Below are 25821 nucleotides of genomic sequence, written 5' to 3' on the forward strand. Positions count from 1 at the left end.
ACTGATTTGGCAGCTTTTCTTCCTTAAACAGTGCACCGAATGCTGTGTGAAAGAAAATGATCATCAGCTGTCACAGTACCTGGTATTTTTCTAGCACTTGTGAATATTTAAATTCAGTGAACTTACTGTAATTCTAACATGATTTGGCAGGTTGACAGTTTAAGGTCTCATAAAATTGTAGATTGCTCTGGAGATGACTTTATCTCTCTCTCTCTCTCTCTCTCACACACACACACACACACACACACACACACACACACACAGATTCACCTGCAAACATTTGGTATATGCATTGCACCTTAATGCATCATTAAGGTATCATCATGTGCAGTATGTCATGTTGCTGAGGATGAAGATGGCGCATACACAAGCTGAGTTTCAAGCCTGAGCTTGAGTTACTGCTTGTGTGGAGTTTAACATGTTCTTCCGTGTCTGTGTGGGTTTTTTGGTTTTCTCTCACATCATGCCACTGGGAGAATGGCTTTGCGTCTGTACCTATTACATAGTAAGTTGAATATAATTTACCTTATTTGGACACAATTGTACCTTAAGGACCATTCTTACACTTTTCATTAGCTTTTAGAATAAAACATTAAAGTCAACACTCCATACACCTTTCCAGTTAAAAGACACATAACTAACAGTAGAAAAGACGGATGCTTGAGGTTACCATCCCAGTGACAAGGAAAGTACAGTTTAGTACCCTTTTTTTCTGAGACTGTATGCATGTCAAGAATATGAACTGTATTGTTTTCAGAGAAAGTGACACTGAAAAGTCTGGTTCCTGAATTGGCTGGAATTTTCATGCCTTTTCCTAAAGAGCTTTAAAATGTAGTTTATAGTTTAATTCTCTTGTTTTGTGTTTTATTCTTAATTCAGCCTTTTCAGGACTACTTTATTTGTCATGCTGTGTTTGTTCTTATTTGCACAATGATGCTGGTGTGACATGATGTGATATTTAGCCTGTAGGGCTTTAAAGATTCACAGTTTTAACCGTGACACTGTTTTCAATATTTAGGCTACAGCTACACTGATACATATACAACATTGATCAGAGAGAGGCTGGAACGTGATCATGATCGAACCAATACGTAGACTTCTCTATATTGGTAAAATGTGCCCCTATCAATCCAATCCCAGTGAAAGAGGTGTGGCCATGTGTGCCTGACAATTTTAATCAAGGAGGGAATCAACACAAACTGTTATGTCTCAAACTCCTGCCTCTAACCTCAGGCCTGTGAAGACACGGCACATGTACACCAATTTTCATACCAATCCACAGCATACAACACACTCATTTCTAAGACAAAACACAGCTATCTTCTATCACAACACAACACACAACTATCACTAATTGGTTTAAACATACAAATTGCATGCATTATATAAATACAGTTAGGTCCATATATATTTGGACACTGACACAAATTTTGTTTTTTTACCTGTTTACTGAAACATATTCAAGTTATAGTTATATAATGGACATGGACATAAAGTCCAGACTTTCAGCTTTCATTTGAGGGTATCCACATTAAAATTGGATGAAGGGTTTAGGAGTTTCAGCTCCTTAACATGTGCCACCCTGTTTTTAAAGGGACCAAAAGTAATTGGACAATTGACTCAAAGGCTATTTCATGGGCAGGTGTGGGCAATTCCTTCGTTATGTCATTCTCAATTAAGCAGATAAAAGGCCTGGAGTTGATTTGAGGTGTGGTGCTTGCATTTGGAAGAGTTTGCTGTGAAGAAAACATGCGGTCAAAGGAGCTCTCCATGCAGGTGAAACAAGCCATCCTTAAGCTGCGAAAACAGAAAAAAACCATCCGAGAAATTGCTACAATATTAGGAGTGGCAAAATTTACAGTTTGGTACATCCTGAGAAAGAAAGAAAGCACTGGTGAACTCATCAATGCAAAAAGACCTGGATGCCGACAGAAGACAACAGTGGTGGATGATCGCAGAATAATTTGCATGGTGAAGAGAAACCCCTTCACAACAGCCAACCAAGTGAACAACACTCTCCAGGAAGTAGGCGTATCAATATCCAAATCTACCATAAAGAGAAGACTGCAAGCCACTCATAAGCCTCAAGAATAAAAAGTCTAGATTGGACTTTGCTAAAAAACATCTAAAAAAGCCAGCACACTTCTGGAAGAACATTCTTTGGACAGATGAAACCAAGATCAACCTCTACCAGAATGATGGAAAGAAAAAAGTATGGCAAAGGCATGGTACAGCTCATGATCCAAAGCATACCACATCATCTGTAAAACACGATGGAGGCAGTGTGATGGCTTGGGCATGCATGGCTGTCAGTGGCACTGGGTCACTAGTGTTTATTGATGATGTGACACAGGACAGAAGCAGCCGGATGAATTCTGAGGTATTCAGAGACATACTGTGTGCTCAAATCCAGCCAAATGCAGCCAAACTGATTGGTCGGCGTTTCATAATACAGATGGACAATGACTCAAAACATAAAGCCAAAGCAACCCAGGAGTTTATTAAAGCAAAGAAGTGGAATATTCTTGAATGGCCAAGTCAGTCACCTGATCTCAACCCAATTGAGCATGCATTTCACTTGTTAAAGACTAAACTTCAGACAGAAAGGCCCACAAACAAACAGCAACTGAAAACCGCTGCAGTAAAGGCCTGGCAGAGCATTAAAAAGGAGGAAACACAGCGTCTGGTGATGTCCATGAGTTCAAGACTTCAGGCAGTCATTGCCAACAAAGGGTTTTCAACCAAGTATTAGAAATGAACATTTTATTTACAATTATTTAATTTGTCCAATTACTTTTGAGCCCCTGAAATGAAGGAATTGTGTTTAAAAAATGCTTTAGTTCCTCACATTTTTATGCAATCATTTTGTCCAACCCACTGAATTAAAGCTGAAAGTTGGAACTTCAGCTGCATCTGAATTGTTTTGTTCAAAATCCATTATGGTAATGTACAGAACCAAAAGTAGAAAAATGTTGTCTCTGTCCAAATATTTATGGACCTAACTATATATATATATATATATATATATATATATATATATATATATATATATATATATATATATATTACTGGTGCATCTCATATTGTAAAAAAAGTTCAATATTTTCCATAAGTTATTTAAGAAAGTGAAAATTGAATATAGTCTAGACTAATTACATGTAAACTAAAATGTTTCAAGAATTTTTCAATTTTAATTTTGATAATTATGGTCTACAATGCAAAAAAAATCCTAAAATATTAGAATATTTCATTTCGAGGTTGAGTAAAACAGTATATACATTGTGTATCTCTTAGTCTAGTTCAGTACACGCAACCAAAATGATGTTGACTGGGGACTTGACAGTTATTCAGAAGACGATCATCGACACCTTCCACAAGGAGCTAAGCCACAGAAGGTCATTGCTGAAAAGGCTGGCTGGAAAAGGTGCACTAGCAACATGGATGACTGCAGTCTTGAGAGAACTGTCAAGAAAAGTCGATTCAAGAACTTGGGAGAGCTTCACAAGGAGTGGACTGAGGCTGGTGTCGGTGCATCAAGAGCCACCACACACAGACGTCTTCAAGAAAGGGGCTACAACTGTCACATTCCTAATATCAAGCCACTCCTGTACCAGAGACAACATCAGAAGTGTCTTACCTGGGCTAAGGAGAAAAAGAACCAGGACCAAAAGGTCACCAGATCAATTCTCTGGACCAGCAGGAATGGCTGAAGTGCCCTTGAGCAAAGCACTTCACCCCCCAACTGCTCTCCAGGCGGCTCTGGGTAGTCTGTCATGTAACTGGACTGGTGCTTCGTGGTCCAAAGTAGTCTTTTCAGATAAAAGTAAATTTTGCATTTCATCTGGAAATCAAGGTCCTACAAAATGGAGGAAAAGTGGAGAGGCACAGAATCCAAGGCGTTTGAAGTCCAGTGTGAAGTTTCTGAAGTCTGTGATAATTTGTGGTGCCACGTCATCTGCTGGTGTTGGTCCACTGTGTTTTATCAAGTCCAAAATCAACACAGTCATCTACCAGGAGATTTTAGAACACTTCATGTTTCTATCTGCTGACAAGCTGTATGGAGATACCAATTTCCTTTTCCAGCAGGACTTAGCACCTGCCCACAGTGCCAAAACTACTACCAAATGGTTTGCGGACCATGATATTACTGTGCTTGATTGGCCAGCCAACTCGCCTGACCTGAACCCCAGAGAGAATCTCTGGGATATTGTCAAGAGGAAGATGAGAAACACCTGACTCAAAAATACAGACGAGCTGAAGGCTGCTATCAAAGCAACCTGGGCTTCAATAACACCTCAGCAGTGACACAGGCTGATCACCTCCATGCCACACCGCATTGATACAGTAATTCATGGTAAAGGAGCCCCAACCAAGTACTGAGTGTGTAAATGAATATACTTTTCAGAAGTTGGACATTTCTGTATTGTAAATCCTTTTTTGATTGATCTTAGGAAATATTCTAATAATTTGAAATACTGGATTTCTGATTTTCATTAGCTGTCAATCATAATCCTCAAAATTAAAAAAAGGCTCAGATATTTCATTTTCCATGTAATGAATATAGAATATATGAAAATGTACCTTTCTGAATAAAATTACTAAAACAAAGAACATTTTCACGATACTCTAATTTTTTGAGATGCATTAGTACATATTTTAAAATATGGAATCCACCATTATATTTTAGCTATTGGGTCATTATCACTGGCTATACAGGGTGGGCCAAAAGTAGGTATACACTGTTTTGTGTACTGATATGTGTAAAGTGTATACCTACTTTTGGCCCACCCTGTAGTGTCAGATATTTCTTCATTCATTCATCCGTCTTAAGTCATGTATCAAAATATTATCATGGGAAAACTGGGCACAAGGCAAGAATGCACCCTGAGTATCCCATCACAGGTCTCACACACACATTCACATACTCATTTGCACCTATGGGGAGTTTAGGATATCTAATCCACCTGCATGCATGTTTATGTAGAGTAGAAGGAAATCTGAAAAACTGGAGTGAACTCACACAGACAAGGAATGCACATACCGTACCTGTAATACAGTAATATTCTGAAAAAGGACAGCTGAAATTAAGAGTGACCATTTTATGTTTATTAGAGCTGAACAAAAATGAAAAGTCATGGTGTCATAACTGTAGAATGAAGTATTACAGTTTCAGGTGTATCAATGTCAGATAATTTGTTTAGTAAAACTGATAGAATGCCAGTATCGCTATATTTTATAGAGAAGGTTACAAGCCAGTGAAGGTCTGTGAATCCAGAATGCAGGTCTGTGAATGTGATTAGTGTCTGTTTATTCATGCAGATTTTTAGTGCTCAGTGGCTAATTAATACACCAGGCACTGAGCTGAGGAGATTCAAAGCTAGAAAAGTATACCTTGAGCACCCATGGAATAAACTGACACAAACTACACTCACGGCCAATTAGTGACACGTTGTCAGTAAAGGTGGTGGAAGATGGCTGTAATCACAGGAAGCATTTATTTACAAACACAAGCAGGTACACAGATCAAAACCTAAAGCCCGACACACACGGGCAATTTTCCATCACTTGGTCTTGCAACTTTTTGATGCAAGTGAAAAATTGCTTCGTGTGTGGATATTTTCGATGGCGATTTTTTGTTGCTTGTGACAGATCACAGGTATCAAACATGCTTGATATTCTGTGACAAAAAAATTGCCAGTTGCTGACTTGTTGCAGAGATATTACTGCGTGTGCGTGTCTTTGCGATAACAAAGCGATCACCTCCAAAGGGTAAGCCAATTCCCACCCACGAAGTAGTCACGTGATTTCCATGTGACTTGCATCCCCCTCCCTAAATTGCCCACTGGTCGCAGATAACGTGCACACACAGCTACCCGAGGGGAAACTTGCATCCAAAAATCGCAATATACTTGCAAAGAGAAGTCACCCATGTGTGCCAGGCTTAAAGTGCATATCATGGGTAAATTCAGGAGCAAGATCAATGTAATTCTCATATTTTATATTAAACTTTGGTCAAATATCTGTCACATTTTGCATTTTGTGCAATTTTTTTACCTTGCGCAATACCAGAAAAATTCAGTTGAAATCAAGCCATTTGAGGCGAATTGGTCCGCCTCTGAAAAAACTTGGCATTTGGATTTCCCGGGAAACATTGATTTTCATGACATCACGTGCGGGACGCCTCCCTCTGAATCCTATGTCAGCGCTGGTTTGTTTATGAGAAAATGACCTGGTGGTTTTCTGCAAATTTCTTCAACGTTATCACGTAATTATTAAAATGGTTAACAGATGTATCGTAGGAGGGTGTAGCAACATTACATTCTTCATCCAAACATGAAGTAACATTGCGCTCAGGTGACAATTCCATATTTCAATGCAAAATCACTAGCTGCTAAACTTGGTCTACACAGGCTGTGCACTGAAACCGTGCAAGCTCTCACAGCCTGCTGGCGCTTCCGCAGGTGACGTCACGAATCTGGCTCCAGACTCCCTTGGGATTTTTCCAGACACGTTTTGTTATTTTATTTTTTGCTGTTGTAGACAGATGGCCTTGTGCAAAATTACCCTTCTGGATGAGTGTGTAAAGGGACATTCTTTCATATTAAAAAAAAAAACGAATTTGGTCCAGAATATGCACTTTAAGGCAAAGACAGAGTCAGGAAACAGGTAAGGGTTATTCGAGGTGCAAACAGAGTATCAGAGGTAAGGCAAAAAGCAGAGTCCAAATAAACAAAACAAAGTCAAGAACTAGAGTAGCGTAAACACAGAACAAGGCTAGGTAACGTGGGGTACTAGATACAACACATATACTTTGCCAAGTCTGTGTGCTTTTGGAGTCCTTATATGCCTGCATCATGATTGCGCTCTAATCCAGAACAGGTGCATTGTGATTAGTCCTCGCGGTGCGCGCTACGAGCTCAGAGTGCAAATGTGTGTGGACGTGAGTGACAGTTCAAGACCTGCCAAGCACGAACGTGTGCAGAGATGATACGCCTCACATGAAGAGGATGCCTGTTGGTCTACTGGTGCAATAGTTAAAACATTTTATTGGTTGGAGGAAAAAAGCTAGAAAGAATGTCAATCAGAATAACAGTCTTCATTGCAATCCTAATATCAAACATTTGATATGAACTAATGTTCAAAATATTCTCTGTGACAGATTTGTAAGAATACTGTATTACTTTTTCTGTTTCAAAAACCTTTGGCCCATGAATAACGGTCACATAGTCTTTGACCCATGAACAAACTGCATTACCCTTGAGACCAAATGTAATCTAATGTTACTGTCAGATTCATCATCTGGCACAAAGCAAGCAATCAAGCTTGTATAAGTATGGATTGAGTCCTTACATTTAATACTTTAGATAAAGAAGCGGGAAACACATGCTTAATTTTCTATAATTATGTTCATTCATTTGAAATGAAAATGCAGAGACAACTAAAGACACACACACACACACACACACACACACACACACACACACCAGGCTGTGATTTCGAGCTGTTCTCCATTGATCAGCCATCATATCAGTCATCCCATTAGCGTCCCACCCCGACATCAACATGCTAACTGATTACAATGAAAAATGCCTGCTCTTGCTTTAATTAATTCATAACGGTAAAATGACTCCGACAGCAAATAAATTTCAACTTGCTGCAATTAAACATCATTTTAATTGGGTTAAACTCTCAAATCCCCTCGAACTAATCTGACACCTTACAGCTTTTTGATAAGCTGAACAAACGGTCATGTTTCTCCCACAGGTATGATTAGACTTTGAATAATCCACCCAAATTTCCATTGTTTCCTGCTGATGAGAATTTTGCTCATTGCAGTTAGTTTATTAATATTTTTGTGTGCTTTATGGCTTTTTTTTTTACACCTTAACCTCCAGGAGAAATTAACAAAACAAATAGAAGCAGAAATATATCAAATACAGTTGATTTTTAAAGGTTATTTAGGTTTGCTATCCAACATTGTTACACATAAATAGGCTATAAAACATCAAAGCTTTACAGTAGCAAATAAAAAAGCTAATATCTGTGTTCTTGTAGCATGATACTGGAAATGTCAAGCTTTCAGATCAATTGGGACTTATTATTATTATTATTATTATTATTATTATTAATCTGGCTGCAATATTACACAATTACTGTGTTCTTATATCAAGAAAGAAGGTAGAAATACAGATATAAACTCAGACATTTTGAGTAAAAGCAATCACTTAAATAATACAAATCTATAAATGATATTGGTCTGGATCAAAACATATAAATTGGTAAAATTATAAATAATTTAACGCTAGACAGCCTTTCAATTTCATAAAGTCTGTGAAATTTAGTTCCCTCTGAAATTTGGTCATTGTCATATATATTTATTTCTGCAATATCTCAAAAAAAAAAAAACCAGGCCATTCTGTGGCTGTGAAGTTATTTAATATGAGGGAATTCCCCAGCAAATAATGTGCAAGAAATCGCTCGCTTTGCGCAGTCAAGCAGACAGAGGAAGTCTGTGTGCACATACGCAAGTTTACCTTCATCTTCTTCTTTTCCTTCTTCTTTCGGGTTTTACAGCAACTGACATCCACAGTGTTGCATTACTGCCATCTACAGGTTTACCTTGACCGTGCACTGACAGTTACATCATTCTGTCACTAAACGAACAGCTGATCACACCGAGGTGCTCACTGACTGCCGATATTTATTAGTTTAGTCCTGCGTTTCCTTTCCTTCGCAACATAACATCTTTTCTTCTCACTTTCTGTTAGTGTAGTCAGTCTTTCATGTTTCATTCGCATACTCACATCCTCCACTTTTCTGTTTCAAATTTGTATCCCACAATGCCTTGCGTGAAGGGGGAAAGCCCACCACATGATGCATGATGTAATATCTTGAATTGGGTCATGGTGAAGCAGGAAAAAAGCGGAGAATTTCAGGCCACGTCGCCCTAAATTCATTAATTGTTCTATTTTAAAAAAATAATAATAATAAAATTGAAAGTCTGTTATTTGAATTCAGTAGCTTTCGGTCCACCAAGCAAAAATAATTGGATGTCAGGGAAAATTCTTTTTATGGCCTACACTTGAAAAATCTGAAAGGCAGTCTACCTTTAATAATGTATCTATTTAATTAAAATCATTAGGATCTCAGTTGTTTAAGAAGTAAGTAAATAAGTAAATAAATAAAGCAAGCAAGTTTCAGGACACCACCTGATGTTCCTGAATTGATGTAGCTTAATACCTGACTATTTTCAAATCCTATATAACATTTTTTTTTTTTAAATTCTGGATTTAATTCTGTATTTTACCTATTAAAGAGACAGTCACAACAGTCCAAAAAATTAAATGTGGTTCACACTATTTTCCTGCTCATTAAAACCTTAATGGTGGGAGTCACTGATGTACTGTATATGCTAAGGAAGGCAATTATTCTCCCGCACTGCAATGGTCCAAGTATGAGACCCTCCAGAGAAGGGGCAGCTTTTGATTGGAAACCTACCACCGTGTCTGCATGTGTGTGTGGTCCCTCAGACCATTAAATAAAAGACATGCCAAAAGAGAAGACAAGAAAAAAAAACAGCACATCTGACCAACTGTTTTGCATGTGGTCACTGAGGACTAGTGGATGAATATGGATTAGCTTCTTGTTCTCACTTGAGTGTTTTTCCACTGAAGAAGACAAGCTCCTACCTGCGGAGTTGAGATTGCTTAATAAATTACATGCTGTCCCATATCTCAGCCTAATTCTCAGTTTAGATTCAGAGGGTAGTTTCTTATAAATGAACCAGATTTAAAAAAAAAAAAAATAGAGAGGGAAAGCTACTGGGTGTCTTATTGTACCAAGTCTGCCAAGTTATGATTTCCACCACCATCACCACCAATAATAAAAGTCATCATCATCATCAGTGGCAGATTTAGGTATGGGTGCCATGGGCAGTTACCCAGAGCAGCATCTTAGCCAAGGTGGCATGAAGCACCCGGACACACAAAAAAAATTGAAATGATGACATATGCACGATCTGTTTTCTGTTGCTTATTTGCATGTCACAATAATGATATCGGAGTGTGGCCCTGATTCTAGTTTGTGAGCTAGGCAGGGTTCTTCCTGGACTCCCACTCAGAAGTAACAGACGGGCAGGGGGTGGGAGTAGGTTGACCTCACCTCTCCCCACCAGAAGTCTTAGTTAGGGGGAATGGGAGAAACTATTACCTCTAACTTTGTCCAGGACTAATGCAATTAATAAAATTGGAGGAAAAATGTGCAAAAGATAAAGGTATGTGTCACAGTCCGGTCCAGTCCATCCATGCCTTAGACTGTGGGACTTCCATGCCGGCTCCAGGACAGGAATTCAGTCCTGCCTTGCTGAAGGCCATTTCCTGAAGCCGCACTCCCACACCTGCTACCACTCCTCTCCCATCAGCCAGGGCTTTTTAAGAACTGTTTGGAGCTACTCCATTTGCCAGACTGTCTCTTGTAGACTTTCCTCGCCTTGCTACAGCTCATTGTATTGTAGAGTCTGCTCTTGGGTCCTCACTTCACCTCAGCTTGCCATTCCTGACAGGTATGCAGGTATGTCATCTCTTTACGTGTATAATATTACATATGCAATGAAGTAGGCTAGTATAACACTTATGTTTGTTAGCCTATATTGCTATGCTGCTTGCTATTATACACATGGTGACAATATTCTGTGGCTGGCCACATCAGAATGGATGACCGCCGACTTCCAAAATGAGTCTACTCCCAACTCAGAGAAGGAAAGTGGTCCAGAGGAAGACAAAAGAAACAATACAAGGACCTGCTCAAACATAACCTGAAAAGCTGCAGCATCGACTGGAACAACTGCGAAGACCAGGCCAGAAACCGTAGTGCCTGGAGAGCAACCATCAGAGACAGGGTTGAGAATTTCAAAAACTAGAGGATGAAATACATCAAGGAGAAGAGGCAAAGGAAAGAACGTGAGCAAAACCCAGACCGCCTGTGCCTTCCCACCACCACCATCTGTAGCATCTGTAGAATCCTGTAAATCAAGGATTGGGCTCCTCAGCTACCTGAGAACCCACCGACACCAAGTTGCCAACAACTAAGGCCCTGTCCACATGGCAATGGATTCAGGTGAATCTGATCAAATTGTTTATCGTTTCGGCCTGGCGTCCACACGGCACCGGCGTTTTGGGTGCCCCAAAACTAAATCTTTTGAGAACAGGTTCCAGAGTGGAAAAATCTGGCAACGGCGCTGTTGCGAATTCGTCTGGATGAGTAGAACGGATTTGTTTACGATGACGTCACAACCACACGACAATCCCGCCAGCAAAAATAGGGAAAAAAAAGGAGCAATCTCACCTCTTCAGATGTTGGTTTAAGTCTGACAATACATTCCTCAAAAAGGGCGTAGAAGAACAAAGTAATCCATCAACGTGTAGCATTCAATTTATTCCGGACCATTAAAGAATTCTGGAGGATATCAGAATGTTGGCGTACCGGCTTCCATCTACCCCCGTTCATTCCTCTCTCTCTCCATCTACCCCCGTTCATTCCTCTTTCCGCGTCTCCATTCAAAAAACGAGCACGTGATTTAAAGGGACTATTGCCATAGGACAGGGGGGTGAGAAGGTGTGCGCGTGTGACAGTGACAGGGAAGAACCTAGGCTCATGCTCGCCCTGAATTTCTCTTAAAGTGAAGGCAGAAGAACGTTCAGCGCCTGGCCAGGCTTTCTATGTATTAATTTACATATCTGTGAAGATACTCAGTCGTCCAGGTACATAGTAATCTGTGGTTGGTAGAAGAGAGCAACTGGACTTGCTTGAAAAGTCTTGAAGACGTTTCGCCTCTCGTCCGAAAGGCATCATCAGTTCTGTCTGTCTAATAGGGAGTATCAAGTATTTATCCTCTCATGGATCATAATAGAATCCAAATCAGAATGCTGATGTCTGCATTGAAGGTGGCTGATAGATGTCATAGACACCCACCTCTGTTCAGTGATGGTCGTTCCAGGCTGACAAAATTGAACGATCCTCTCTGGCTAAGATGTCTGCCAGTTTTCTGGAAGTCCTCTCATACTCCCGCACTAGTCGAAGGGTACTCATCCCAAAGTGTGTAGAAACATATCTGTGAAGATACTCAGTCGTCCAGGTACATAGTAATCTGTGGTTGGTAGAAGAGAGCAACTGGACTTGCTTGAAAAGTCTTGAAGACGTTTCGCCTCTCGTCCGAAAGGCATCATCAGTTCTGTCTGTCTAATAGGGAGTATCAAGTATTTATCCCTTCAAGACTTTTCAAGCAAGTCCAGTTGCTCTCTTCTACCAACCACAGATTACTATGTACTTGGACGACTGAGTATCTTCACAGATATGTTTCTACACACTTTGGGATGAGTACCCTTCGACTAGTGCGGGAGTATGAGAGGACTTCCAGAAAACTGGCAGACATCTTAGCCAGAGAGGATCGTTCAATTTTGTCAGCCTGGAACGACCATCACTGAACAGAGGTGGGTGTCTATGACATCTATCAGCCACCTTCAATGCAGACATCAGCATTCTGATTTGGATTCTATTATGATCCATGAGAGGATAAATACTTGATACTCCCTATTAGACAGACAGAACTGATGATGCCTTTCGGACGAGAGGCGAAACGTCTTCAAGACTTTTCAAGCAAGTCCAGTTGCTCTCTTCTACCAACCACAGATTATTAATTTACATAGACGTTTTAATATGAAATATAAATAAGTGTCTTAGACAATAGATACTATTTTACGATACTGACTAATAATCAAACTTTATGTGGCTAATGCTACAGAAGAAGGGGTTTATGCGCATGCGTCTACTTCTTCTATTGTTCTGGTGTCTCCGATGGGACCGTCTTACAGTGCACGTAGAGGTGTGGCATGTGTATTGCATCATTTTCAGCAAGCGTTGCGTTGCCATATGAACCTGATATTTTACTGATCCGTTGCCCATGTGGACGCGATATTTAAAAAAAAAAACATTTCGTTGCCGTTGTCGAATGGATGTAGCCTAAGAGAACATCATCCTCGCTTTCGAGGGATAGCCACGACGATGTTGCTTGCTATTACACATATAGCGACAATATTCTGTTTTCTGTCCAACTAGCTTACATAACACTGTAATATCATATTTTCACACAGCTTCATCATGATGATGTGTGTAACCTGCAGCAAAACAATTACAATTTAACCAGCACATTACTGATTTATTAATTTCATTGAGATGATGTCATAAAGGTTTTCTGTGATTCTACTGACCAGGTCCTGAGCTCAGTAAGGGGGATTTACAATTCTGGATGTTAACTTAAGACATTTATATTATGTTGATATTTTGTATCTTTTGTGATATATTGTGTCTTTTCAGGTGCCTTATGTCTTAAAAAAACCCTTTATTTAACAAAACAAGTTCCAAGACTAAGAATAGGTCAAGTTAAACAGATATGGACTTAATCTGGAGTTAAAAGCAGATATTAAGTTAACATTCCTAATGTTCCCTGGAACACTATTCCAGAGTTTACAAGCGATGTAAGAAAAACATCTTTCATCAGTTGAGCTGTGACTGATCTTTGGGATTAACAGTAGGCCTGCCTCAGCTGAGTGAAGTGCTCATGATGGGATATACTATTTCAGGAGATCAGTGAGATAGGCCATTCAGAGCTTTAAATGTCATGAGCAGGAACTTAATAGACATCCGGTGTAGCATGAATAAGACTGAGGTAATGTGCTCCGCCTTTCTTTATGGTTTCAGACTTTCAGAATTTGCCATTGCCACTTTCTCTCTTTGGTCAATAAAAATATTCGTATGAGTCTCTGGAATGTAGCTTTGGGACCTTTTGATGGTTGACTTGTAAAAGTCTGTAGGTGTGTGGTTTTGCTTGTAACTGAAGTATTATGCTGGTTATCAAGTATGCTGGGGGTTAAGGTGGTTTTTTATTTCATAGGCAATCATGTAACAATTTCAAGTGATTTCTTGTAAATACTGAGAATATAGAACAAACTATTGGGTTTTAAAGTAGATAGATGTCAGTAACAGCACAAGTTCGTGACAGCCTTCAAACATGGGCGCCATGGACTACAACTCCCAAGCACCACAGAGCCCTCCCTCTCCCGAGTTCTGATTGGGAGTACACCTGTTTCTAATCACTCTCCCTATATAAGCATGCCAAAGTATTGCAAAGTATTGTTTTGTGTTTTCATGCCTGATCACACCGAGCCTTTCTGTTTCTTTGACCTGACTCTGGTGTATTCTGACTCCCGCTACGTATTTACCGACTTTGAGACTCTGGTTTTCCTCCATCACTCTGATTGCACATTGACCAACCTTTGGCATGAACCTGACCTCGATTCTCATCTCACAACTTGGCTTTGTTCACCAGTTTGTGACGCACCCACTCTCCCCTGCAGTTGCGTCCATAAGTGCCTGCACTCTGACAATAGTAACTTATCTGAAAACTACCATAGGTGCTTACATTTTACACAGATTTTTAAAAAATGTCAGTTGCCGGCACTGCATTGGCTCATGTTCGACCAATAAAAGTACACTTACATCTGGACCAGTCACTGTAGACTTACATCACTCATGGTTCCTCTTGTGTTAGGAGAGTACCTACCCTGAAGTAGGAGCTAAAAAAGTCCCTCAAAACAGTGTTCTAAGAACTACAATCATTCCTGCAGTATGGATACGCCAAAAAGGGGGAACTTCCTGTAACAGTTCTAAGAACTATGAAAATGTTCCTCCAGTCTGAAAGAGCCTCATGTTTGCACAGTAGTACCTGGTGCAATAATTACTCAGAATGTAACAAGTAGTGAGTACATAGTAACTAATGTGTTGTATTACTAAACTAATGGTAAATACTATCAAAGTACTAATGGTAAGTACTACCATACAACACAACATAAATGCTACTAAATACAACTTCAGTAATTACAGATAACATCAGTAATAATGCTTGTAAAACTGAATAAATATTTATCTGATTATTAATCATGTCATTTTAAAATAAGGAACTGAGGACAACAATCACATTTTGACAAGAACTGCAGCTAAACCGAGCAGCTTAAAGATGTGTTTAAAGTGACACAACTGATTTATGGTGTCACTCTATGGTTAGAAGACCACAAATGAAAATCCTTTGGAGATCAAGAGAGCATGATGGGGATACCATGGAAGGAAAGAATTCACATCCCATCACGCATTGGACTTGAGGGCAAGTCAGCGCTTGCATCTTGGGGAGAGAGAGAGAGAGAAATAGGAAAACAGGGACTCACAACAATCAATCAGCAGTGTAGATCCAACAAAGTGATTTGATAATGTTCACGGATGGACAACCATCTTGCATTTTGCCCAATAAAGTCAAATCGTTTCACTGAATTTTTTTTTTTTTTTGCAGTGAACAGAAATTACTACATACATCATCCTGTATCACAAAGAAAGATAAAAGGCAACCATAAAAACTTCGAAGTTTCAGAAGCAATGTGTTTGAAGTTTTTTTTCAAAATGTATAAAAGAAGCTCTTTTAAACCTGAACTTAGACTGGCACACAGAATCCAGCAGTTTGGAATAATGCTGTTAACAACTCATTGCAGTGTGTTGGCTTTTCTCAGAATCCCTCACTTCTGCATAAAGATCCTTTTAGGCAAACTACTTTCACTAGAAACACAAGAGGTGTAATTAAATTTGATTTATTTTGAACTCATCTTCAGAGGCTCCGAGTCTACCATCAAAGAATGTGGAAATACAGAGTGATGCTCTTCTAAAAGCCCACCAAATCGTTCCTGGGTACAAGCATGGTGCCATGTTTCAGAGAATCCTCTTTGTGTGTGTGTGTGTGTGTGTGTGTGTGTGTGTGTGTGTGTGTAGTAACCTTCCAAGCAACTGCTGGAAACTCACAGCTTCAACAAAGCAACTTAAGCCAAATTTCAGCAGTAATCAGTTACAACATTGCGGTAAACATTAAGAAGGTAAGAAGGCAAACAGCAGCAAATGACAGACCAAACACCCTGAAGTGAAGCCTGGATGTGAAAACACAGATTCCTGGACGGAACCCAGACAGCCGATGCTAATGCACCTTACATGTTCAACATGAACAAACACACTCTCACAAAACACCCATGGTCCTGCAGTGCAGGCTGGAGTGCTTGAGCATTGTTGGGGCTCAAAATGTCAGAGAGGCTAAGCACATTTCTGAGTACCTACTTCGTCTCCTTAGGCAACCATGCCGCTATCGTGATAAAAGAGCTCGCTTTAAACAGCATTTACACAGCTTGACTTGACTGATAGCTGTCTAACATGATAACTTGATAGCTGATAGCCTGGAATGGTTATCTCTGAGATAGTAGAGTTAAAGCCTACAATGTGGCTAGTGCCAAATATTTACAAAAGGACACAGAATACTAATATGCGTTTGTGAGAGGAAAAAGTTGCTTCCTCTCTGTGTGATTATTAGCTGAAATAGCAAGGTCAGGGTTGACTTAGCACAGCAGTGGAAGTTCTAATGGGTTCTGCCATATTGTTGTCTTAATTAACCCTGGCTTTATTTTATTCAGAAAGAAGCAGTTCTCTGCTGCATGACATTTCAATATTAAGTCTACAAATGTTTGGACTTGGTAGTAAGTGATCCCCAGTCCCTCAAAATGTTTATTTACTATTCACAGAGTATCAAATTGAACATTTTCTCTTAAGATGCTTTGGAGAAACTCAGCTCTAAACTTTAAACACTTCTATTAATAAATCACTGTACTGACTCCTTGTAACAGGCTTATTTTATTTTGTGTGTGTGTGTGTGTGTGTGTGTGTGCATGCACAGACATGCTTTCCTGCACTTAAGACTGCTAAGTGCAGTCCACTCAGCCACTTTTATTAAGGCCCCCTTGTGATGCCTGTAGAAGGGACATGCGCTGTCTTGTGGCTTCTGAATTCAGTGGGTAGATGTTTTTATTCAAAGTGGCTTACAACTGTCAGAGAATCCAATCCATTTGAACTCAACCTTCATCAGCACATCAGCACTCTCTGTACTGTATGTGTGTGTATGGTGTTAGTGTCAGGTTGGTATGGCTGATTAGTGTGGTGAAAAGTGGAAAACTACAACCTCAGCCAAACTAAATATAACTTATTGTGTATTGTTGAAACCAGAAATAGCATTTGTCTTTCTAGCATATAGGTGGAAGCTGAAAACATGTACAGCATACCTTACCATGATATATTCTACTGTAGGTAATATTCTTTTAAAATAAAATAAAGTAAAATTAAAAAAAATAATTAAATATAAATAAACAAATAAATAAATAAAAATGTTACAGTATGAATTACTGATAAACTTGGGAAATGATCAACAAAAGTCCTACAACTATTGCATGATTAACGTTTTAGTATTTGCTACTTTGTAACAGGCAGTAATAGGAAAACAGTCAATAGCAGGGTGATGGGAAAATCAGCTTGTTCTTTTCTGATTTTGTTCTACAGTGTACATGTGGATATATGGTATGAGGTATTTCATCTCATCTCATTATCTCTAGCCGCTTTATCCTGTTCTACAGGGTCGCAGGCAAGCTGGAGCCTATCCCAGCTGACTACGGGCGAAAGGCGGGGTACACCCTGGACAAATCGCCAGGTCATCACAGGGCTGACACACAGACACAGACAACCATTCACACTCACATTCACACCTACGGTCAATTTAGAATCACCAGTTAACCTAACCTGCATGTCTTTGGACTGTGGGGGAAACCGGAGCACCCGGAGGAAACCCACGCGGACACGGGGAGAACATGCAAACTCCGCACAGAAAGGCCCTCGCCGGCCACGGGGCTCGAACCCGGACCTTCTTGCTGTGAGGCGACAGCGATAACCACTACACCACCGTGCCGCCCCGGTATGAGGTATTTATATTTTAAAATATATTTTATATACATTTTATATATGTACACTGTATATTTTATATAAATATTAAATATTTTATATATTGTTGCCAAACTAACACCAGAAGCACACTGACCTAACTGAAAAACTTTGATATCTTGCAAAACTACATCTTTTGTTTCCTCACCAGCAAAAAAAAAAAAAAAATCGGCTTCTCAAGAAACCACCAAGTGTAAAATCTTGAAACCTCTCCTGTGCTGGAAAATCTGCTGCCTGTTACTACAAAGCACTGCCACCTTACCCTTCTTCAACAAATGTTAAATAAACGTCTCCTTCCAGAAATCTCCACCATATCAATTATCATACAATTTTCTTTCTTAAATAACACCACATTTAATCCATTATTTATTACCTCTGCCAAGGAGGTTATGTTTTTGGTAGCGTTGGTTTGTTTGTTTGTTTGTTGGTTTGTCTGTTAGCAACATTACGGAAAAAGTAATGAACGGATTGCTCTGAAATTTTTTCCAGGGGTGTGACTGGGCACAAGTAACAATCCATTAAATTTTGGCGGTGATCCAGATAACCTTCTGGATCGCGGATTTTTTTAAAGGATTCTTGGCAGAGGTCTGCGCTCTCCGAGTGCTTTCTAGTTAGGCTTAGATTATGTGGCATATCAACGATACAAGTCCCTATGAATGAGTTAATAGAAATAATAAATTACTAGATTGAGCACATTCATTTAAACCTGTGATGTGCCTTGCAGCTGGAGCAACTATCATTACAGAAAATAAGTCAACACCTTCTGACGAATCAGATTCAAGAATTCAGTAGTGCTCTGGGATACTGTTTATAATGGCAATATCGTCTTCTTTTTATTGGCCATGGATGCCTGGATAATTTTCGCCATATCACCTGTCCTTCACTAGGACAGACCTAAAGTAAATGTAGTTTTGTTTAATGATCATGTTTAGCCAGTAAACTGACAGCTTTCGAAGCTTAAGGAAACAGTGGTTGTATAAATCATTCACCATCACTGTCCTTGAAAGAGAAGTTAATATTGGTGGAGCTCAAAAGCCCAGTAAGGTCATGACCTTTAGTGACAGCCTCGACTGCCTTTATGGGCTCAAATACGAAGAAAGGGGCAAGGGGGGAGTAGACGGAGTTATCCAGGTCTGACCCTAAACCCACCCTTCTCTTCGCCATGCCCACCCACAGTAACACAACTTACCGCTCTGTCTTTTCAGCCGCTCATTCCATCGCTATGAATGAGCACAACCTGCATGTGTGGGGTGTGGGGGCATGTGAGACAGAGATGGAGAGAGACAAAGAGGGAGAAAGACAGTGAGAGGAGGGGGGAGAGAGAGAGAGAGAGAGACACACACACACACACACACACAGAGAGAGAGACTGCTAAATGGTGAGTGCAGGTCTGCAGGATTAGGAGAGACAAAGACATTGTTGAAAGACATAAGCCTCTCTGAAATGGAATCACTCCCTGGAGATGGAGGGTCTCTTTCCTATACACACCCCTGTTCAACCACAGTCACGCACAGCACCAGTCACAGTCACATGAACACACACACACTTTCCACTGACTTCTTCCTAAAAGATAGTTTTGATGGAATACACAATCAGCACAATCAGAGCACTTCAACTCTGCTTATTCTGTCAGGAAGAAAAAACCTTTACTCTACTGTATGCTTTCATTCTCAACTATCGGTATGTTTTATGGCGTGCTCCTATGTCCAACATACTGTTATCCTTTATTCGTTATGTCTCCTTGCAAGCTGGATTATGCCACTGAATTCATTTTATTTCTCCTCACTAGTATTAACATGCGCCTAATAGTAAATATGACAACCCAAAAAGTCTTCAAACACAAAAAAGTGATATCCTGTTGTTCATATATGAGGATTCATATCAACTGATTGGACAAACAGTGATATCCTCATGTGAATATGACCAGAATCACTGGAATTTACTGACTAAAAAAATTCATTGTACACCTTGTATTTAGTAATTAAAAATAATTTCTGATGATGAAACTTTCTCCAGTGATCATTAGCCAATAACATTTTCTGAAAACCTGCCATTTAAAATATATTAACCAAAAACTAGTCCCTAAGTTTTGAAGACCAATTTCCACTACATTTACATTTATTCAATACACAGACACTTTTATCAAAAGCGGGACAATGTGTAATGCAAATATTTTATTATTTGAGAACACAACAATGGCAAGATAGTTGGAAACAGAAAAGGTGAGTTAATAATTATGACAGGTACTGTTTGAAAAGCAAGACACGAAAACCCCATAGCAAAGACAGCTCCTTATCCACTGCAATTCACGCCATTTCATTTCACTTCAGTGACAATAAAACAACCTGAGAGACCTTTACATGTCAGAATGAGACGGCCAGAGAAAGCTGAAAGGACAGGAAAGTGGTCTGCTAAACAATTCAGCTTTAAAAGTGCCAAGAAATGATATCACAGAAAGAAAGAAAGAAAGAAAGAAAGAAAGAAAGAAAGAAAGAAAGAGGTCAGACATGTGAAAGACCAGCGCAGTGAGAAGTTCAGCATTTGTACTGTGACACTTAGACGTCAGGAGAAACTTTTTTTTTTCAAGAAAAAGTTGTCTTCACATATTCATCAGTATGAAAGCTAAGTTTGCAAAATAAAAAAAAAAAAATGTAGATTTGAACCGCATCACTATTCTACCCTCCAAAAAAGCAGTAACAAAAGAATAAACTCTATCTCTGTTGGTGGAAGAAGACCTTTTACCAGAGCAAGCCCTCCGGCCAAGACATTTCTCTTCGGTGACAATAAAACAACCTGAGATGTTTTTGAACTCAGGAACACTGAAGCAGGGGCCAATGATATACAACTGAAAGGATGGGAAATTCATTTACAAATAATTCTGATTTAAAAGTGCCAAGAAAAACACATAAGACAGAAGGCAAAAAAGGAAGAACAAGTCTGAACTATTTACCAGAAATTTAAATGTGAAATTAAAAACATACCCTGTGAAGGGGAAAAAAAATGCCAAAATAACTTGGAACCGCAAATCCTTCAGTATGAAGAGAGCTGTAAAACACTGCTATTTCCCCAAAAATTAAATAAAAGAGTAAAATCCAGCTCAGTGGAGAGAAAAAGCTCCAGGTGGTCACTGTGTGAATGAGCACGGTGATCAAATCCACCTGCCTGACACGTTGAGGGTGTGTGCTTGTGTGTGTATCTGCGTGAGAGAAAGTGTGTCTCAAGGGAGAGGTGTGAGCTTTCTGAGACCGGGAACAAGGCCAGTCCAGACACATACATTCTCTCTCTCTCTCTCTCTCTCTCTCTCTCTCAGGTGTTAAATTACAACAAGCTCCCGGGGGCCGGATTTACACTTCTCATCCAATCAAAGAACAGAGTGGCCCCATTCGGGCCCTGCACAGGTAAGTCTAACCGGGATGAGTCCGCCTAACGTTACTGAGATTTAAGAGGCGTTTGGGCTTATTTGAGACAAGGCAGACAGACAGACTGGCAGCAGAGCAGCCATAAAGATAATGGAGATAAAGGAGGGCGTGTGTTAACTGATTGTAACCCACCATGTAGTGTTCACTCTAATCTATATTTCTGTCTCACTGACCTTCAATCATATAGAAATTACATACACTACCGTTCAAAAGTTTGGGGTCACTCTGAAATGTCCTTATTTTTGAAAGAAAAGCACTGTTCTTTTCAATGAAAATCACTTTAAACTAATCAGAAATCCACTCTATACATTGCTAATGTGGTAAATGACTATTCTAGCTGCAAATGTCTGGTTTTTGGTGCAATATCTCCATAGGTGTATAGAGGCCCATTTCCAGCAACTCTCACTCCAGTGTTCTAATGGTACAGTGTGTTTGCTCATTGCCTCAGAAGGCTAATGGATGATTAGAAAACCCTTGTACAATCATGTTAGCACAGCTGAAAACAGTTGAGCTCTTTAGAGAAGCTATAAAACTGACCTTCCTTTGAGCAGATTGAGTTTCTGGAGCATCACATTTGTGGGGTCGATTAAATGCTCAGAATGGCCAGAAAAATGTCTTGACTATATTTTCTATTCATTTTACAACTTATGGTGGTAAATAAAAGTGTGACTTTTCATGGAAAACACAAAATTGTCTGGGTGACCCCAAACTTTTGAACGGTAGTGTATATCTAAAGTCTCCCATATATAGCTCCTCTATCTCACTAATAATCAGAATAAACATCCATAGGCATAGTATCACCCACTTCAGGTTTTACTCCAACACTTAATTTTAAAAAGACATTTTTGGCCAAGACAACTCCATTTTCTGAATCCAGTTTCTTCCTGCACCCACATTCAAAGAACTTTTTTGCCTCCCAGCTTTCAAAATCCATTTTTCCCTATCGACCTGCAAGTACACCTGCTCTTCCTTTAAAAATCCAGTTTTTGCCATTCAGAAGCATAAAGCAGAAGTCAGTGTAATTTCTTAAACAACATTATTATTATTATTATTATTATTATTATTATTATTATTATTATGTTTTGGCCATTGGCACACTTTGTATCAGATTTATGTTGAGGTTAGAGCTGCCGTTAGTAATATATTTAAGCTTAAGTGTCTTTGACATTCAAACTCCAAACATTCAGTGCACACAAAAACCTAATTTACATATAGACTCGAATATGATATAATTCACACAATTATTCATTCTAAATCACCTACTCACTCCCACTTTTCGTGCCCACGATTTATCCCATGGTGCACATGCTCGTGATTTTAGATCTTAGTAAATCAATCAAAGCGGATAATCATTAAGAGCGACCTCAGGTGACAGAAAAAAAAACAAACAAACCAGATTTCAATATGTAAACCAACATTCAGAAACCAGATGGGAAAACATATGTACACCCTTCCTACATCCACAATCATTAACGGTTTATAAAGAGATATCACACAATGACCAACCTATACAAAAAGTGAAAATTTGCTTGCTGATTTTCTTTACATACAGCTGAATCTATCAGACTTTAAGGAAACAGAAGCTGGATAACTCAATGATCACTGATTTTGGGAGAGTTCTCAATAAAAGACCATCTGGTTACTGACTAATATCACTATAGTGATGTGTGTGTGTGTGTGTGTGTGTGTGTGTGTGTGTGTGTGTGTGTGTGTAATTTACGCAAGAGGAAAGTTTTGACGAGCTCTGCATAGACGTGATGACTCACACACACACAGAATTACTACAAAATCAGAAACACAAATGGGGTGTTCACACTGGGGATGAATTTAAACAGACAAATTAACACAGGAAATGAGATTGAATGTTCTCTTTGACAACACCACACACACACACACACACACACACACACACACACACACACACACTACACAAAGTGATGAATAAACATGCAAGGAGAAAACACAATGGGATGTGCCATCACATTACGATGGAGTGGTACCGTATGTTACCACCCAAAACTTAACTTGATTTAATAACTGGACACCATGAAGTGTTTTACTGAGATCGGTTGGGTGGTGACTGATCGCAGGTGGACAAAGGTGTTTTGCGTCAAATCCTTTGCTGTGGTCAGATGTATTGCAAGACGCAGAGTTTTTAAACTGTTACTACAGGATGCAACTTCACAGGATGCAAACTTCACACACAAAGGCCCCCATCGGCTAATGAGCTCGAACCCAGAACCTTCATGCTGTGAGGCAACAGTGTTTACCATTACACCACTGTGCTGCCCCTCACCAACTTCTATAAAGAAACAAATAACCTCAGATGATAGCAAGCAAAAAAACACAGATTTCAATATGTAAACCAACATTCAGAAACCAGGTGGGAAAATATAAGTACACACTTCCTACTTCAATAATAATTAAGAGTATAATTAGCAGCCAGGTGTTCCTAAAGAAATGTACAAGATTAGGCAATCATCAAGAAGTGTGACTACCTCAATAAAATCGTAACTTGTTTTGTGCCCTGGAGCACTAAGGGGTGTGTATTTTCTTGCCTTGAAGAAAGGACATCAGCCATGACCTCAGAGAAGTAACTGCTTCTGCTCATCAATCTGGGAAGGGTTATAAGGCCATCTCCCAAGAATTTGAAATTCACAATTCCGCAGTGAGAAGGATTGTTTACAAATGGACAGCCTTCAAGACAGTTGCCAATCTTTCCAGGAATGGGTGTCTCAGTAAATTTAGTCCAAGATTAGATTGCTTAATGCTCAGAGATATAAAGTAAAACCCAAGAGCTGCATCATGTGTATAACAGGCCTCTGTAAGCACAGTAAAAGTTTATGTTCATGCACAATCAGAAAAAGACTGAGCATGGAAGAGTGGCTTGGAAAAATCCCTTCTCTCCAAAAACAATATGGCAGCACAACCTAGTCTTGCAAAACTGCATCAGAACAAACTTCAAAATTCTGGAACAACAATCTTTGGACTAACGAGACCAAGGTGGAGATGCTTGGTCATCATGTACAGTGGCATGTTTGGTAATAACCAAATACAGTGTATCATCACAAACTCCTCATACCAACAATCAAGCACGGTGGTGGAGGGGTGATGATTTGGGCTTATTTTGTGACCACAGGGGAACTTGAGCCAATGATGAACTCCAGTTTATACCAGAATATTCTTGAGACAAATATTAGGCCATCTGTCCAGCAGCTTAAGCTGGGTTGAAATTTGGTCAGGCAACAGGACAATCAACACCAGCACACCAGCAAAATCAACATTTAATTAGCTAAAGAAGAAAAAAAAATCAAGGTGTTTGAAAGTCCAGACCTCACCCCATTGAGTTGATGTGGTGGGATCTTAAGAGAGCTGTGCATAAACATGCCTTCAAGCATGACTGAACTGAAACAATGTTGTCAAGAAGAGTGGGTAAGAATTTCTCCAAAACACCATAAGAGACATATAAACTTGTAACAAAAGGTGTTGCTAAAAGTAGTTCTATATGTTCCTGAATTATAGGGTGTACTTATTTTCCCCCCACCCAGTTTTTGTATCCATCCATTATCCATAACCACTTATCCTATGCAGGATGACAGGCAAGCTGGAGTCTATCCCAGCTGACCATGGGCAACAGGTGGGGTACACCCTGGACAAGTTGCCAGCTCATCACAGGGCTGACACATAGAGACAAACAACCATTCACACTCACATTCACACCTACGGTCAATTTAGAGCCACCAATTCACCTAACCTGCATGTCTTTGGACTGTGGGGGAAAGCAGAGCACCCGGAGGAAACCCACGCAGACACGGGGAGAACATGCAAACTCCACACAGAAAGGCCCCTGTTGGCCACTGGGCTCAAACCCAGAACCTTCTTGCTGGGAGGCAACAGTGCTAAGCACTACACCATCTCAGTTTCTGGATGTTGGCTTAATTTTTTTGGGGGGAAAATGGCTACATCTTGAAATTTTTTTTTTGTCACCTGAGGTTATTTGTTTGTTTATAGAAGTTGGTGGGGACCACAACATTGTTAGTTAGGCCCTGATGAATTAAAAAAAAAACAGAATTGTAGCAGGGTGTACTTTCTTTTTCCCATGACTGTATAGCTCTCTGACACTGACTGTATAGGTCTGTGGACAACATCACATGGAAAACTGGCTGCCATTTACTACATCATCATCATAGAGTTCCCCACTTCGATCACTTATATCCTGGGGTATTACTGTCTGGACATTGTCTTGTTCAGCAGTAGTGCTAAGTCCAATTTAGACATCATATTTCTCCTGATCGGTTGGGCATTTACCCCCAACAGATTCTCAAACGTCTTCCACATCACTTGTGACATCGATCTGATGTCAAACAAAGTTTGTTTAAACAGTTCACTATTGTCCATTCTACAAATGTGTCCAATATAAGCTGTTGTTTGTAACAGACTTTACGAAGGGGTAAAGGGGTCTTTGTAATCTCATGTAGTCAAGCATTACTTATTTTAA

General features: G+C 39.6%; 1 protein-coding gene across 4 annotated transcripts in view; it reads right to left on the bottom strand.

Moving 5' to 3' along the window:
* ptprfa (protein tyrosine phosphatase receptor type Fa) overlaps nt 1-25821 on the bottom strand; it is a 498031-nt gene that overhangs the window by 376188 nt on the left and 96022 nt on the right. For 3 of the 4 annotated variants that reach the window (XM_060919687.1, XM_060919683.1, XM_060919688.1), the window contains exon 1: nt 20886-21127. The exons of the other annotated variant lie outside the window; for it this stretch is intronic. The gene's annotated coding sequence lies outside the window, so the exon portion shown is untranslated. Of the gene's footprint in view, nt 1-20885; nt 21128-25821 lie in introns of those variants that run through there. 4 annotated transcript variants of the gene reach the window in all.

The sequence above is a fragment of the Neoarius graeffei genome, chromosome 4 (genome assembly GCF_027579695.1).
Source record: "Neoarius graeffei isolate fNeoGra1 chromosome 4, fNeoGra1.pri, whole genome shotgun sequence".
NCBI lineage: Eukaryota > Metazoa > Chordata > Actinopteri > Siluriformes > Ariidae > Neoarius > Neoarius graeffei.